Source organism: Hydractinia symbiolongicarpus, chromosome 4, assembly GCF_029227915.1.
Source record: "Hydractinia symbiolongicarpus strain clone_291-10 chromosome 4, HSymV2.1, whole genome shotgun sequence".
NCBI lineage: Eukaryota > Metazoa > Cnidaria > Hydrozoa > Anthoathecata > Hydractiniidae > Hydractinia > Hydractinia symbiolongicarpus.
The window spans coordinates 19,315,672-19,334,388 of record NC_079878.1 but is presented as its reverse complement, the minus strand read 5'-3'; the positions used below and the strand labels follow the sequence as shown (position 1 = coordinate 19,334,388).

The 18,717-nt window shown below is 36.8% G+C and overlaps 1 long non-coding RNA gene across 1 annotated transcript; it reads right to left on the bottom strand.

Annotated features, from left to right (window-relative positions):
* Positions 1 to 11,827: 11,827 nt before the first annotated feature.
* LOC130641674 (uncharacterized) lies at positions 11,828 to 14,093 on the bottom strand. Its single transcript, XR_008982497.1, has 2 exons — positions 12,575 to 14,093; positions 11,828 to 11,955 (listed from the first exon to the last, which is right to left on the bottom strand). It is a non-coding gene; the product is annotated as an uncharacterized LOC130641674 (long non-coding RNA).
* Positions 14,094 to 18,717: the final 4,624 nt, after the last annotated feature.

Below are 18,717 nucleotides of genomic sequence, written 5' to 3'. Positions count from 1 at the left end.
TAATCAATATATACATATGCTCTGTATGAGATCAACAATGCTTCCAGCTCGTTTTAACTCCATCTCGATTCTTAATTTCCAAAAGAGTAGGACTGACAAAATCAAAATTGCCATGGCATTTGTATCGAAGATGTTAAAATTGAAAACCTAGTGGTGAGTGATTCCATATTAGCAAACAAATGTAAAGATGAACGGTTTGTGATTGGATATCACGACGAGAACGGCAACCTATCCCCATTACTTATGAAAAACCCTAAAAAATCTACTTCCAGGGTGTCTCTCAATATAGTCCGAATTCAGCGTTCACCATGTCGCTTGATCCTGGTGACTATCTTGAATCGAAAAATATGAGGAAATCTTAAAAAAGTGGAGTGGGAAAGTGGGGCTTGCTTCACCAACCTAGGTGTGGAGAAAGATCGTTATATCAACCCCAAATTAAAAGAATGGGAAGGTAAAATTAGAACAAATTTTCATCAGCAAAGGGAACCACCTCAAAGAGGACCATACGAATGTACGGCCATCATTAAAATAGGAAGTATTTATAAGCAAGGGTGCAAGTATTACATACAGACCTAGATGATGATGATGATGATGATGATGATGATGATGATGATGATGATGATGATGATGATGATGATGATGATGATGATGATGATGATGATGATGATGATGATGATGATGATGATGATGATGATGATGATGATGATGATGATGATGATGATGATGATGATGATGATGATGATGATGATGATGATGATGATGATGATGATGATGATGATGATGATGATGATGATGATGATGATGATGATGATGATGATGATGATGATGATGATGATGATGATGATGATGATGATGATGATGATGATGATGATGATGATGATGATGATGATGATGATGATGATGATGATGATGATGATGATGATGATGATGATGATGATGATGATGATGATGATGATGATGATGATGATGATGATGATGATGATGATGATGATGATGATGATGATGATGATGATGATGAGGATGATGATGATGATGATGATGATGATGATGATGATGATGATGATGATGATGATGATGATGATGATGATGATGATGATGATGATGATGATGATGATGATGATGATGATGATGATGATGATGATGATGATGATGATGATGATGATGATGATGATGATGATGATGATGATGATGATGATGATGATGATGATGATGATGATGATGATGATGATGATGATGATGATGATGATGATGATGATGATGATGATGATGATGATGATGATGATGATGATGATGATGATGATGATGATGATGATGATGATGATGATGATGATGATGATGATGATGATGATGATGATGATGATGATGATGATGATGATGATGATGATGATGATGATGATGATGATGATGATGATGATGATGATGATGATGATGATGATGATGATGATGATGATGATGATGATGATGATGATGATGATGATGATGATGATGATGATGATGATGATGATGATGATGATGATGATGATGATGATGATGATGATGATGATGATGATGATGATGATGATGACGAGAGTTTTAGTGTGTTAAGTTTATTAGCTTACATTGATAATAACTATATGAAATAAATGAACGAACTTCGACAGGAAGCCAAATTATTGAAAATTTCTCGTTATTATAAAATGAAAAAAGGCAGATCTTAATGAGGCAATCCGAGAAACAAAAAAAGAAAGGGTTCCTACTGCAAAAGTTGTGTTGAAATTAGATACGAAAAAAACTTGAAGAATATTTGCAAGAACTCGTTAAAAAATCGTGACGTATAGTACATGACGGAGAGCTACTCAACGCATGTAGTTTTGTAAGAATTATATTCCCTATAAAACTTATGGTCTATATCGAATAGGTAGGCGGGGAATCTAGGTACCACTGACATACTGTACAGATTGAATTTTTTTCGTCTTTACCTTTCTGTCGACCTTTTTCAATTGACTGAGCACGCTCTCGTTCATTAATCGAATTAATGATACGTTTAACTCGTTGGCGTATTTGCTTTTTTAGCACCATATATCGCTGTTTTTCTTGCATGATTAGACTGAATTCATAGACACTGATAACACCATTTTCGATTGCCTTTGATATAAAATCAAAGACGGAATTCAATTTTGTTTCGGCTAGTAATCTAATACTTTCATGTTTCTGTGATGTGACGCCTAATTTTTTCGAAGCATTCCTCAGGCCAGCCTGCCCAATTCCCATAGCTAATGCAATTCCTCCCATAGCAATGCATAGAGGAGCTCCAAATCCTGTTGCTAATGCACCAATTCCAACTCCTGTAGTGATAACATCGATACCGAGTATTCCATGGTCACAATAGCGAAACCCAGGTGCCATGCATCTTGAAATTTTTCGCGAGTCCATCCCGCTCTTTGATTTCCCTTCGCGGATACTGTTCGATATCTTCAATTCTGTAGACCTCACTTTCATTGTTGTTGTACTTAGGCGCGGCTGGTGATAATGTAGGCTATAATTTCATCTATTATCATTCATCTTCTTTATTTATTCTAAAGTATTTGCATCGTGAGTCCTGTAAAAGCAACATTTTTTTCAGTGTGATATTGATCGGTAAGTATGAACTCGAGTCTGTCTGTCGATTATTTTATTGGAAGATAGATTGGTGTGGCGAAACTCCATGTAAGCATAACTCCCCAAGCATTTAACTCTTTGGTGGGCAGTAAAGCAAGAATGTTTGAATTTTTACCATTAAACAAGCAATCATCCTCATTTAACTGAGGGCATATAAGACTTATTCTTTGATAAATATCGGTCACGTAGTATACATAATAGTCGCCTGTCGCATAGTACTTTCCACCGGGCGGATCAGATAAACCAATGAGCTCTTGTAGCGTTCTGTTAATAACAACATTAAACCCATCCTTTACACGAAGCCTGCAGTATCCAATATTCAACACGAATATCAAACTGGGTATCACGAATCTGGAACATCAGGATCTTCGTATTGGTAAAATTGAGGGTTATAATAATAATGTCTTGATTGCACCCGCAATGTCAAATTATGGGGTTCAAGTCGATCTGAATAAGGTGAAGAATCCTGTTGGGACCTCGAGCAAGCGTGGAGCACTACAGGCGAGCCACGTGATCCCTAAGCACAGGGTAATACTCCCTAAGCACAAGGCAATACTTCCTAAGCACAAGGCAATACTTTCTAAGCACGAGCTACTAGAAGCAGACTAGCACAATGATACCAAAGGTGTACTAACCACAGGTGGAATAGGTCTTATCATTGCTTATATCTGTCTAGTGTGTTTGATCAACAAACTAGACAGTAAATGGAAGTTTATTTACCATATTTTACCTTTCCCACTACCTATGTAGCCGACAACAAGAGCCACAGCGACAGCGATCGTCATTTATAGGTGCTTGACTACAAATTCGACAACTTTTGCTCCCACCCTAAAGAAGAATGATACTACCGTTTCTATGATACCAGGAAGAGCCACACCAGCTTTTCCTGCCTAATATTTTAAAAAATTTCCCAATCTTTCGAGCTTTTTAGCACCTCCAGCGCTTTCTGCCGCTGCAGCGCCAGCTCCTTTACCTCCTGTAACTGCCAGCACGATGGTGGATATAAGCAAGTCAACAGCGGAAACGACGCTTGCTATAGTAATTCCCTGCTGTTTGAATAAGATTTTAATTTTTCAAGCAGAGATTTGTCGTCTCCCACGATTTTCATTAATATTTCCTAATATTTTTGAGCTGACTCTGAATCGTGGATGCTAGTTCACCATGAGCCTCTAATGTTGCTGCTTTTTTATCGCTCAAATTTTCAATCTCTTCCTTAACCTTTGCAATGTCGTTGTTCCAAATCTCTATCTGATCCTCAGACATTCCAGGCAATGCTTTCTTCCCCTCTAGTTTCTTCACATTGGCCTCTAGGCTCACTATTTCACGATCATACAAAGTAATTTTATTTGTTAATGATTTCAAATTCCCCCTTATAGTTCGAAGTTCACGATCGAGCCCTTTCCTTTCACGTTCCGTAAAAACTTCTTGGCCATTAAGGGACGTTTCCATTGTCGAACCACCACTCCCTTTTTATTCGATGTAGTAGTAGTATAATCGTTGAAGCCTAGACCCTTTACAATGTCTACCTTTAGGTTAGTCTGTATAACACCGGCTGTATGAAGCTCACCGTCGTTTCTATACACCTTGTCAGTTATTTTTATTTTCTCCGGAGGGTTAACTAGCTTTTTTCTCCTCTTTCTTAGTGTAAAGTTCAGCTCACCTTCGTCTGTAATCTCGAAGTCGTCATAATGTCTAGCATCTGAAATTCCTAATGTCTCCTTAAGATGGTCATAAAGAGCATTTGATATTTTGTGCACGTTCATCACACTTTCTTTCGAAATACTCCCTGTCGTTCTTTCCGAGTTGGCGTTGTGACAGGCCAGGCAAGGTCCTCTGATCTACTAAAATGAGTATTATCATCAGTATCATCAATATTGCTCTCATCTGTAAAACCGCCGTCATATGTTGGATTATCAGCCATTAATTTTAACAAAAAAAACTAATAATAAACTATGAGTAACATATTTGGGAAAACGCTCGATCCATACGCTGAACTTAAAACAATGTTCGCTATAAAAGCTAAAAAACAGCGTGTAAAGGTGAGTCATGTCCCATCTACAATCAATCAGAACGAGGATTTGTATTTGAATGTTCCCAACATGGATCAGAGTGATGTGATATTCCCAGAAAGTCTTCGGTTATTATTTGATCTGGAGTTGACTGGTACCAATACGAAACGTACTATTGTGAACAATATTGGAAATAGTCTAGTGCAGAATCTGAAAATCGTACTAAATGGTAACGAGACCCAAAGTATCAACGACTACAGGGTCATAGCGGTTTATAGGGACCTATGGCTATCGAAATTTGAACATGAAAATAATTTGGTCGAAGAGGAGATTAATCCAAATGATGGTACGATCCGCGCCTTGAAAGTGAAAGCCACTGATCATGCAGGTGATATCGAAGAAAAAGCGATTGTCTCGGCTTATGGTAACACCTTTTGTATTCCTCTTGGAAAAATGTTTGAATTAATTAATTATTACACTGGAATTCGACAAGTTGGATCACGAGGGCCTTGCAAGTGCAACGGTATCACGGTACAGTCAGTTTGCACTGACTTTCGAAAGGGTATTGCGCAGCAAGGCGATTACCATGAAAAAAGAAGATACCAGCCTTAATTTACAGATCGATACTCCTGCAAAATCCTTGAAAGGTGTCCTATTAATGTTCGTAGACCCATCGAAAGTTAAGCCGTATAGCGGTGCTAACAAAGTCTTCTACAACCCAAGTATTGAAAAAATATCGATCACTGTCGAGGGTGAACCTAATGAAATGTATTCACACGCTATGCTTCCAAAAGATCATTTTAAACAAATTGTGAACCTCTTCGGCAGTCATGACTCTGATATTACTATAAGTCAGTTCATGACTGAGAGATATGCACTTGTTGTACATTTTTGAGCATCCCTTGATAATATGCTACACGGTAGTGGGAGACCTTTGCAGAAATTGAGTGGCGGCATCACTTTACATATAACAAAGAAGGCGGATGGGACTGGAAATTTTCGGTGCTATATCTATTTGCTTAGTGACGCTCAACTAGATATTTTAAATGGTAGGTTTCACAGTGTCGAATACTGAGCAGACTGCGTTAGCTAGAGTCGCAGATTCTTTCAAGTCACAGAATGACGCTAGTATTAAATGGACTTAGACGTTGTTTTAGATCCACATACGGCGATATTTTCAGGACCAACAAATTGTAGAAAAACACAGCTCGTTCTTGATCTCCTCGAGGGTGAGTACAAGAAGCAATTTCACAACATTATCCTGTGCCCATCTATACGATGGAATAGCACGTACTTTGAGAGATCCTCGCTGTGGCAAGATCACTATGTGTTCTTGATAAATCCTGAGGATCAACTTTTTAAAAATAACGAACTAAAATACCAACTTTTCGAATGCATTAAACAATTTTGCTGGCCTGCTTGCCTGCAAAGAAACATTATTTATTGTTGACAATTGCATAACTGACGAATCGCTGGATAAAAAAAGACAATCTGAGTTTGAACTAGCGATCTCTGGCAGACATCGAAAGCATAGCCTATGGTTATTAACACAGTCCTACACAGCCCTCTCAAAAAGCTCAAAAGACAAAAAAAGTAGTTGTTCCTGTGGTACCCCTACGAAAGATCTGATATGAAATTGATTGATGATTAAACCAATATGATCAGCGACTGGAAGGATATCAAGACTCAACTGGAGAAATCAAAACATGCATGCTTGTATGTAAGTTTGGAGCATCCTAGAACACATAAAATTCTAAATTGCGAGGCTCCGCGCAAGGTGCAGAGAATGGTGGTGGTTTTATGGATCAAGTTGGTCCACAAAAGACAGAGCATTTATTTCAAAAATATATCAATGTTTGATCGGATACGAACCCGAATGCAAGAAAAAATTATCGTACCGCCCAGTTATTTTGGATCCATGACAAATATCAAATTTTTTATTAGGCAACAACTAGTCAAAATGTATATCCACTTATCTTGCCCTTTGCTGGGGATTGGGTTAAAAATATCCAACATTTCTATATTAAAAATAATAATAGATCCGGATAGTGGATCATCAATAACCAGCGTTGAGTTTGTTTTATGTCATGTGAGACCACAGTAGAGAAAGGTTTTTCATCACACGCCGTACGTCATGCGATACGACGTGACTTTTGATTCGGTCGAGGAAAAAATTGTCGTTTATTTTCCAAAAGAATCACAAGACGGCACATATATGACGACACTATGCCAGTACTAGGATTCATCAACCCAGGTTGTTTATCTCAATATACGTTTCGTATGAATCGCGGAGGATCCTTGGAAGGGGCAGAAACCCGCATAATATGTCTGCTAGGCGACCGACGTACGCCCTCAAAAAAGGTCAGAATATTTCATTTTTTCTTGGACCGTCCATAAAAAAATTTCGGATTCCAAAAAAAATAACAAAATAAAAATGTCTTTTGTAATGGTTGATTATTTCCAAGGAAAACAAGTCAAACAGAACCTGGGTCGAAGAAGAGGTGTTGCCTATAGTGGTTCGAAAGCTTGGTGAGATTGTTGAAGAAAAAAATACGGCTCTGGCAATTCTTAGGGAGCAGAATGTAGAGCTAAATCGAACAACTCCAACTGCGCTATGTTCCACATCGAATTCCTATAGACACCGTGCTATGTTTAGTCGATAAATACAATCCTCATGAACGTGGGATAGCTGGCAGACATAACCACTTCATGATCCGATGCCAGTGTAAACGGCTCAGGAAGAGAATAAATATTCTAAGAGCGAGATACCCCAATATGATTGTAAGGTAACCAGAATGCGACGATCCGAATGCCGTTCATGCATGGAGCAGATTTAAAGAAGATGCTCTTTGCAAGGACGACTTTTGTTGCAACCAGTTTACATTGCCTGATGAAGATACGCGTGAATTTTTCGAAGAGGTGTTTGGCATCGATATGGCGTAAGCAGGCGATAATTTTGTCACTCTTTGTGAGTTATAAAAAAATAAAATTGACCGCTATGGACGGAGAAAAAAGTAATGGAATAAAAAACAAAATATGGAAGCATACGTACAACAATTACAATTTAACAATATCTACAATATCTCTGTGCCTGTACTAAAATGTTGTATCAAAGCAGCTGCAGTTACTGGTTATTGCCCGCAATGCTTGGAAAACTTTAAATTTCAAAATGGACCATACTACGAAAGGTTTGAGTGCCCCGAAGATGAAGAGCTTTTATATAGAGTAGCAGCAGGCAAAAAAGCATGGGCAACATTCCCAAGGTTTGAGATCGACATCGTGTTAGAATATGATATACAACGTCTAGGGCTGCATATTGTCGATGCGGAGTCACAGACTGCGCTAGCTGTGAACAAATACGGTGTTATCTGTTATGAAGTAATCAAAAAAATAAGGAAGCAAAGCTATCAGATCTAGCAGACTTAAAAAACATAGGCGACATCCTAGGCGTTAATATACCAGATAGACGACTGGTTGACATCAACCTTGATAATGAGACAATTTTTTTTCAAGGAATCGTCTATGGATATCCTTTCTATACCTTACATCCTTATGATTGTTTGCGGAATCCAGATGAAGATGATCCAGATGACGATGATTGGGATGATGATAATCAATGAGGACTTAAATATATTTTTTGTGACTTTTTACAAATCATAAAAAATTAAAATCTAATACTTCATCACATGCTCTGGCGGTATTTCTACAACTTCTGGTACTAACATTAATTCTTCTGCAACGAAACTACGCTCATCCTTCAAATAATACAAGACACGACTATTTGGTTCTGCTACAATGCGATCCGGTCTTTTTGGTCCACCATGCATCCGTTGCACGTCTTTTTTGATCTCCATGCTCCTCCCCTGGCTGTAAAAAATATAAATACAGCCCATCTTCACGCAAAGGTTTTTCCTCAGGGAACTCTTCACTTTTCACAAGTGGTACGTCTTCCAACTTGATGGCCTTCGAGGGCTTCATACCAATCATTGCGGTCTTTGTGTTGTTTAAATTCTTCACGGTAGCATACAAGTGTTTTACCCATATTCTACTTGGGTCCTTAGTGACCAACTCTTGCGCATCCTGAGACTTGAATAGTCTCTGTGCAAGGATCTTTTTGTACGACTCAACGAACGCTGTAAAGGTGTGATGATATTTAGTGGTAGCCCTAGAAACTTTCACCCCTTCACTTCCAAACGTTTTACTACATCCGATATAAATTCTGACCCATTATCACATTGAAAAATTGTAGGATAGTGCAGAGGCCCTTTTTTGTAAATATCATCGATCATGTTCGCAACCTCACTAGCTTTTTTGTACGCAGAGGTCTCGCGGCCTTATATCTTGAAGCAACATCAATGCCTGTCAGGATATACTTGTACGTGTTTCCATAAACTTTGTCATGAGGCATATACAATACATCAAACTGGTGCATTTCATTCGGTTTTGTAATGTTAAAATGGGGATAATCAATCTTTATTGGTCCTCGAATATGTCGAAGAAGTAGTAATTTCTAGGATAGCCAGTGAAAGAACTTCTTTTTGGATAGTCCACTATCTTTGGCGAGCAATTTGATAGCCTTTTTACCAACCCAAAGATGTTCTGGATTGTAATAGATTTGCTCAGCTTTTTGGCCTCTTCTTCTGTGGGAATCTGAGCTACGCGCTTTACCTGTTTTGCTAGTGACTTGCTTACTTTTGACATGTTTATTATATGTCAAAAGTATGCTTTTTATTTACAAGTATTTATAAGCTCCGTATTTCAAAAGAGCTAGGGAGCCTACAATGAACATAAGTTCACCGTCCTGTTAATGTTTGGACGGTACGTAGAAGTCAGACAGTTTTGGAGCTTTATTAATGGTCGCGATATAGTACTCCCGCATCCCTTCATCGAGCTCCTTCAAATCTTCACCGGCCTGACTCTTTAGCTCCCGTTGTTTATTATACCAGTCGATTTTCGCCTGACGATCACATACCCATTGCGCCTGAGCGGCTTGTAGTTGTTCAATCGCTTTATCATGGCGTTTTCGCTTCTCCTCCCCATGCCCCGAGAGCTTGCTGAATAACAAATTACTACCACTAAATGCAAGTGCGTTAATTGCGGCCCCTGCTATAAGAACTCTGATAGTTGTCATTTATTTATTCTGAGAGGTAACAGTTACCTTTCGACATATTTTCACTTGCACACATATGTTGAGTGTTGGTATTATGCAGTCTTCTCGCTACTTCCACGAGTTGTTGAGCTTCTACATCTTCTTTATACTTGATAGGGATCTTGTGATCCATATGCCACTCTTTACCATAGTTATCCCAGCTCATTCATTCCGTGAATTGTGCTTCAATATAAGCTCGCAGTGTGTTCATATCGCATCCAAGATACTCCCGAGAACTGAGCTCCTTGTTTCTCCGTAGAGCCTTGTTTGCTGCAGATTTGACTTCCTCTGCATTCTTTACACTTTGATATCTCTTTTTGATGCTTGCATATGCCCCCACCACTACATTCCTTGCATCTATGTATGTCATGCGGCCATATTTGACTTCCACCACATTCCTGGCATTGAAACCTCCGTTTTTTATGAGAGCACTTGGTACGCTATGTTGAAGTCTTCTTTCTATCGAGGCACCTGATGCATGTCTTCGTCAGCTGTCCATTACGTTTGGTGACCTTGAAATTGTCTAAAGATAAAAAGTGTTTGCAAGTTGTGCATTTCTTGGCCTCTTCCATGTTGTTTTGTGTCTACCTCGAAGGTAAACACAAAATTTCGCTAGACATATTACTTTTACTTCTTAGGGATAATACTGGCTGGAAGCCATCCTTTTTTGACTGCCATTTTTCGACTTGCACGACCAGCAGCAAAATGTCCATTTTTGCTGACGGTTGGCCAATTCCTAAAAATTCATTCCCCACAAATGCATATCCTAGCGCAAAACCGATGTCTACTGCGATTTCATAGAGCATATCAATTATTTCTTTCTCGTACGGTGATATGTTTGAAGAACTCATCTATTATATAGTTCAACTCATTTCAAAGATGTCTATTTTTTAGGGTTGAACTTTTTTGCTAGCGCGGTCTGTGACTTCAACGGGTTGCTCCGATGATTTGTTGTCAGGCTGTAGCTGCTGAATTTAAAAAAAAACAAGAAGCCCTGTGGCTTAAAGATTTCCGCCATTAGCAATAATCTGAAAAAGTGCTGAACTTTGAAGAGGACTGGGGGAACAAAATCATTATATATTCTAAAATTTTAAAATTCAATTTTTGATTATTATTGTAACTGTAAATCATAGCTAACTTAACATACATAAACTTCATTTCTCTATAGGAACAATTTTAAAAGAAAAATAATAATCCTGAAAATTGATAAACAATAAAAACAAAATAAGAACAACGGCAAGGCTGAAAATTTATCTATTTTCTCTTTTTCTCTGAAAAACAGCTTGGAAAATATCTTTAAAGGTGGCAGCAAATTTTTTTTACATAATCAGTTAGGAAAGTTTATTTTTAGACTACATATTCTTATTTTTTCTTTTATGACACCTTGTCACGATTTTATAGCTATAAATCTTTCACCAAAAATATTCAGCCTCAACAATTCCTTTAAATTAAAATTCATAAATAATTAGCTTTAGTCTAAATTGTACAGAGGGAAATGATGGCGCATTAAAAGGCGTCTTCATTATGCTACACTGCACGAGCTTTAACTTTCGATTATAAACTTTAAAATAAAGTAATGTTCATTGGATAATAAAACAATTTGTTGCACTATTAGGATTCTTATTGGCTTAAAGATAATTAAAGATAATTAACTCCTTTTTTTTTGCGAAAAGACTACGCGAGTATTTAATGTGCGTGGGATATTCTTTTCAAAATGTGCGAGAAAATTAGATTACGCGAAACTAACAAAAACGAATAACGCGTGTTAAAATTTTGTACCGCCTTTTCCCACAAGAATGATAAAAGTAAAGAGCGCAATACAAAATTACACTTTTAGCAGTATTCCGAAAGATATGTAATACATCGAGTTGTACAACCCGCAGAAGTTGGTCCTAACGTTAACGATTTCGTAAATGACCTTACAACAAAATAGTATTTTTTTCACGTAAAAATACCGGCACTAGAAGCCACAGAATCTGCTGGAACGAATTTCGAAAACTCACGGGAAACAATTAAAACAAAAACAAACAAATCAAAACAGTTTTTTAACTTTATCAAGATTTATTAAATAAATTTTTGGCAGAAAAAACAATAACGGTTTCGCTTTCTTTTCATCACACGCATTGAAAGATTACATCACTCACTCCCATTGCACACAATCTAAAAGAAAAAGAAAACATTTTCATATAGTGAAGCTTCCAGTGCTTTTAAGGGATGGCCAAGTCAATGGAATTGAAAGCGCTGTTTTTCATCTCATAAATAATTAAGGCTAATTCGGAAAAGTATAAAAGAAAAAAACTAAACAATCCGGCAACTTTACTAATTTTATATGCAAAGTTCTAACCATACCAACAATTTCCAAATTTGACAAAATCATTTTAAAAGTGTTTATTTCTTTAGAATTTGATTGATGCAAGGCCAAGGGAAATTAAATAAGTTTATTGTCCTATACCCATTCAAAAACACATGCTTCTCATCATTCAGGTTTTTTTTCAACCAACATTAATGTAATCACCCAGAGGAACTTATAATGTCTCTTGTCTGTGTTTTAGAAGCTGAGTACACAAATACAAAAATATTACAAGTGCTGAACTTTGGCAATCATATTTTGCAATCAGACCCTTTTAAAAACTATGCTGAATCATGTCAATTATTAAATTCAGCACTAATAGAAAAGCACCTTGGATAGGATTCTTTTTGGAGGAATAAAATGACTGACAAGTGGTTTATCGTGAATAAAATGGTAATTTTTACACAAATAATTTAAAAAATAACGAACTTTTTTGTGTGGGTTGTTCTCAAACACACGTGGGCGGTGGACAAGAAACTGTGATGTAATTTCTTTTGGTCTATTATTTCTGAGAATATTCTAAAATAAGAGGGTGTCAATAAGCTGCAAATATACAAGAAGAGGAATTCTTAAGTAATTTTTGTTAATTGGATTTACAAGAATTTGAGGTACCCTACAATGAGAAGTAAAGAACAAAAACGCTGTTCCGATGTCTGATGATGAGGATGGTCACATCTGGATAATATTTATTTTGTGATTTTAAGCTACCTAGCCAGTACCATGCCAGCACTCCAGGGCGCATTTGTTATTAAATAATTAAGTGATAAAGTACAAAAGCTAAATATATTGCTTTAATGTAGCTAGCTGCACAAAAGATTTTTTAAGGCATTCTGTCATTTTAAATAAAAAAAAGCTAGGTAGTTATTTGGACCTCCCATAACAGTGAACATTCAAGACTTGAGTATATAGCTAGTTAGGTATGCAAGACATTGCATGTTGGTAAACATGTTTCCACAACAAACTGAAACCTATATTTCATAAATAAATTTCTGCACATATATATAAATAATTTTGTAGATTTTCAGTTTTCTTTTATGAAATAACAAAATTTGGGAAAGTATAGCCAGAAGTAATATTCACTTGAAGTGGGAAGACCTAAAGTCTTCAGGTTAAGACTTAGTAAAGCGTAAACTGTTTCACATGGAGGACACTTAGTGTAATGTGTTACAAATCCAGTGGAGCACTTATAGCATTAAGGGTATAATATCTTTTTCATTTTTACTGAAGTAATAGGACTTTTACTTAGTATAGTTGCATAGTTTTTTATACCGCTGACACCAAAATGACTGCAGGGACTAATCGGTTTGAAATTAATCTATATTATAATACCCGTATACATCTGTCTGTCACGCAAAATGGTAGCTTAGCTGTGCAATAGCAAGAAGCACGCAATGCAGTATAAAAAGGATGGGCGAACCGTGGATTTCCACGGGCTAACAACTAGTTTATAATATTTTAATAACAAACTTTTTCTCTTGATGTGTTTTTATTTTCCTGCAAAAGTTGTTGCACAACTCATGTATTAACATTAGGATAAGAACGAAAAAGTTACTGTGAGACATGGGTTTTAAACCTTAAAAATTTCCAGCGAGAAATTTGAAAACTAATGAATGACAAAATCGCAAAAGTTTATCTTCAAATTTTAAATTTTTGTTAATGTAAAAGTAATCCACATGAAAAAAGTTTTGATGCTTTTTATGAAGAAATCTTCCATATTAGCCATATGGGGTAACTTGATGAACAATGCATTTTTCAGGTGTTCTCAAATATGTGTAGTATAATCTTAAAAAATGTGATGTAATTTTCCTCTTTAAGTTTTGACTTTTAACCCAGCTCCTTTCATGCTTAGTCTAGCTAGCTATAGCGAAAAAGTTTAATATTCAAACTTGACCTATTTACTGAGTATTAAGTAATAAATGCTAGTTTAATCCTAAATGTAACTATAGTAGCTAAGCTACCTGTAAGAACAACATCAAACAACATCGAGGCTGTTTTCTTTGTAAACAAACCCATTGGTATTTTTGTAATAAGTACCAAATTTTATGTGTTCATTTCTTGCGCTTATTAGTGTAACCAAAGTGCCCTGTACGTAAGTCCTAAAAATTTATGTCATTGGCTCACTCTTTACGAATGACACAACGTAACAAAGGAAAACCATGCTTTGCTATTTCCCGTAACCTATACCGAGATTTGGTTGTGATATATATCAGAATTAATTGTCTTTAAAACTGAATTTAGCCTCGTTCTCAGAAAAGAATCTGTCAAAACAAGGATTTAAGCTTTAGCCCGGACAAGTTTTAGGCTGTCTCTATCTATCTATCTCTCTATCTTCCCAGGCGATATTAAAGATTCCGCCTTCGCCGGCGGAAATCAATTATGGACCGACGCCTACTATCACTGTTACTGACGTAGCTCCTAACACAGCGTTAGAACTTGATGAACTACTTGGTACCGTACTTACAGTACTTGATATTGAACTGTCTCCAGAAGAGTGTTTAAGTTCTTCCTTTCTCTTCTTCATCAGTGCAGCTAACTTGTGACCTTGTGTTACTCGACCTGAATTCTTTGCTGTTTTTTTATTATATCTTGTTCTGTACCTTGTTGTGTACTGTCGTCCATTTATTATTATCATTATTTTAGCTAGCGCAGTCTGAACTTTAGAAGAATAAAATTTAAATAGTATTCAAATTATATTTTCATAAATCCTTTTCGAATACTGTTCGCTTAACTCCAACTCACAGACATGGGCTGGAAACCTACCTGCGGGTGGAGTAATTATAATTTTTCGACGCACATCAATACCATGACTGTGCCATTCGTTGAAACTTGGTATAAGCCCACATCGAGCCCTAAAATTAAAGTGTGTAATGTCTTGATTATATTTTTCATATAAGTCTACAGTCACTTTTGATATATTATTCCCCATTATCTTCTTCCTCCTCTTTATCTTCATTGATTTTTTTTGGACAGCTGTGTGTGGTTGACTGTATGGGCAACAACGAGAAGGGGCTGAGTACACGAGGATTCCCAAATCAGCCATACTATCCTTGATAACTGGGTCTTCTTTAAATCTTCATCACTATCGAGTTGAACAACATTACCTACAACATTGGTGTACATACTAATTGCATGAGAATACAATGCATTTGCTGTTTTTTTGTCCCCTTTGGTGGATTTCACAGTGAACATATTCGGAATTTACCTTTTCGATTATATCGTCTGGTGTCTAGTCTACGAAGCCCTCAGTACACTTTTGTGGTAAAAGATGCCCTTTACCTTTACGTAGAGCATCTTTCAAAGCTTGACGTTTATCTACTACTTTTTTCGGTTGTTGCAAGTATTCTGCGGGGTATCAACAACATCAAATATTTCAGCAAGCTGCGACATTCTATTTATTATACGTCTTTATTTTAGAAAAACGAATAGTAAAATTATAGAGGGTAAAATTATCGAAATATATAAACAAACTTCCATTTATTGCTAGCGAAGTCTGCGCCTTGTCTAATGTGCTTGATCAAGCACACTAGACTAATCAGAAATATATTCGCGAGCTAGTGTTGAGATCATATCTTTTTGCACGAGTCTTTTATCATCATCGCGATTAAGAGCATTTTTGGTGCTTTTTACAGTGTACAGTTGATGATTTTTATTCCGAATAAGCATTTGACTTTTATACAGATTTATACCATCATCTAAACATTTTTTATAATCGTCAAATGTGATTGAATTTTTAAACACGCATTTTTTAACACCCTTGCATCGTTTGTCTTCTTTTTCCAATGTTTTGTATGCATAAAATTTTGCCCTCAATGCAATAAATTCCGTCATGATTTTTCCAGCTAATTCATCCTTCATCAAACTCGCAACCTTTTTATTCATTCCAATTGGAAGTGGTCTACCATCTTCCTTTGTATAAGCGCTTGCATCAAAGTGTTTCTCTACATCGCCTGCGATATCCCTATAAAAATCTTGGGTCTTGATGTAATACACGAAACTATCGGTATCCATATAACAGAGTTGTAGTTTACTCCCATATTTTGGTTGCATGCAATCTATATTAAAATACCCGTATACGCCTGTCCGTCACGCAAAATAGTAGCTTAGCTGCACAATTAGCGAGACGCACGCAATGCGGTATAAAAAGGGCGGGCGAACCCGTGGATTTTTCCACGGGCTAACGACTAGTCATAATAAAATTCATACATGACAAGTTTGCTCAAATCTAAAATTGCCTGCCCGAGATATACCGGTTTAGTCGTTTTGATCTCCGTTTTACCCATTTCAACAACCATTAAATTTTTGCTAAATGCATAACCATCTTTAAAATTGGGCTCCATCACATATTTTTAATGTGCTTTTTCACTTGTCACAAGTTTTATATCGCGATGATTGCGTATATTTTCTATCGTTTTTCCAAACACGGAGAGGTTCATTAATATAAAAAAGTCCTTTTCAAAATCGTTTTTAGCAGCAGTCCTCAATTTTGTATTCATATCAATGTAAGTCCTAAGCCACGGATTCTGTGAGAACTGGATGATGGCTCGGTGCACTTTTTTGAGAATTAGGCCATGCTTTATAGCTTCGTTAAGTGCTCTGATATGCACCACACACTTGCGCTTGTTTTTAAGGTTTAGCACCAATTTTTCCACCTTTGCAATCGTCATCCTCTCTGGCAAAAATAGCAGTTCGTTAAGTTTTTTATGTAGCACACTTGGATATCCACATTCACTTCCAATAGGTAGCCGTAATTATATTTTTTATGGGTTGGTAAATCCTCCCGCATGGCCCAACCGTAAAGATTGTTGGCATCAAGGTATTGTAAATACGACGATTCTTCGTCTTCTTCGTCTTTATTATATTGATCGCCCATGTATTTGTTGTTGGCCTTGGCATAGCGATGAATAGCTTGCACAATACCACCTCGAATACCTTTTTCAAACATTAAATGCATGTCAGGATCCGTGAGGAGCTGTAATTCTATTCCGTGCGTTTTAATGAAGCCTTCCAAGCCAGTCCCAGAGCACTGTAAAAGTTTGCTGGATCCAGCTTATAATTTAGAAGGCACACACCCTGAAAATTTTCAAAAATATCTGCCAGTAGTAAAACATCAATTCCAAGGTAAATATCATGGTAATCACCGAGCGTAACATTATCTCCCTTTGGTACTATGTAATTCCACACCTTTTGAGCATATTTATACTCTATATTAGAGATGCCTTTCATATTCAGCTTACTGTTAAATGATTCCTTTGGGGGTAGGTCTGATTCTTCAAAATTATCCCAACAATCCATATATTCGTAAGGATACACGCCCTTTCTAAGGAAAACTCTAAATATATCACCATCATTAAACTGTTGTGCCATGGGGGGTAAATTTGACATTAATTCTTCTTTTATTGATTGTTTTGGGGTCACTACTTTACAATTTCCACAATAAAATTTAGCGATATATTCAGATGATATACCCTGAAATTCTAAACACTCCTGTGCACATTTTTTACACTTCATTCCACATGCGGTTGTGTCAATAAGAATACTCGATGCCATAAATCTACTGCTATCGATAAATCTAATTTTTTTTAATACCTGCTCTCCGTTAGAATTACTAATTCCAGCGAGAGGTACGGGGACATTGACGCTGAAATTTATATATTTCTCCTTGTTTTCCGCACTACATCCTATATCTTGCGTGTTGTACTTTTTTCTAAGTTCTCTGATGAACAAATGCGCGTCATAACCGCTTAGATGATGATTGGGATGTGACCAGGGATTCTCTATCTCATATAACAATTGTTGTGAGCCGCCCCTCGATAAATCCCTGTGATCTCGAACTTTTCGGTTTGATGGATCGTTGAATGGTTTCATACAGATATGACATTCTGTTGCCTCGTTGTACTTTTTATTTTCCACCTCTGTAAGCTCCGTCATAGACTGCTGTAGGAATGTATCATAATACCTCTTCACCTCATCTTCCAAATGATCCACGAATCTCTTAACACAGTCTTCACCACGGTAAACTCTTAATGAATCTGGTACATCTCCATAAGCAAATTTTCTATACGTGCACCAGCCTGTGGCACATGCTTGTTCAGTTTCATGGTCATACTTTTTCTACGATCTTCCACCGGTATGAGTAGACTTTCAAAATCTGCACAAATCGCAAACGGTACCTTAAATTGCACATGACCATCCTGATATTTCAACCATTTTTCACTTTCTTTTGGCATCGTATTTTTAACCGCTTCGTGACCTTTGCAATAGCTATAATGTTTGTCCCTGTATTCTACACAATTAAATGCCTGCAGGCAATTTAGGCAGAACAGCCTTAACAGACTTTTAATGCAGGTATAGTGCGTCTTTTCATTATCTGTGGTGAGCAGCAGGTTCACTTGTTTTTCACGCGATGCATTGTAGTCTGACCTACGCAAAATATTGATGCTACTACTTCCCGATAAACGTTGACTGCAAGATTTGGGTTGTTATTTTCAAATTTTATTATATTTTTAATGTTTGGAAATTCTAACCCTTCCCAGTTGTAGAGATCAGCAAAATGTTGTAATTTACTGAGACGT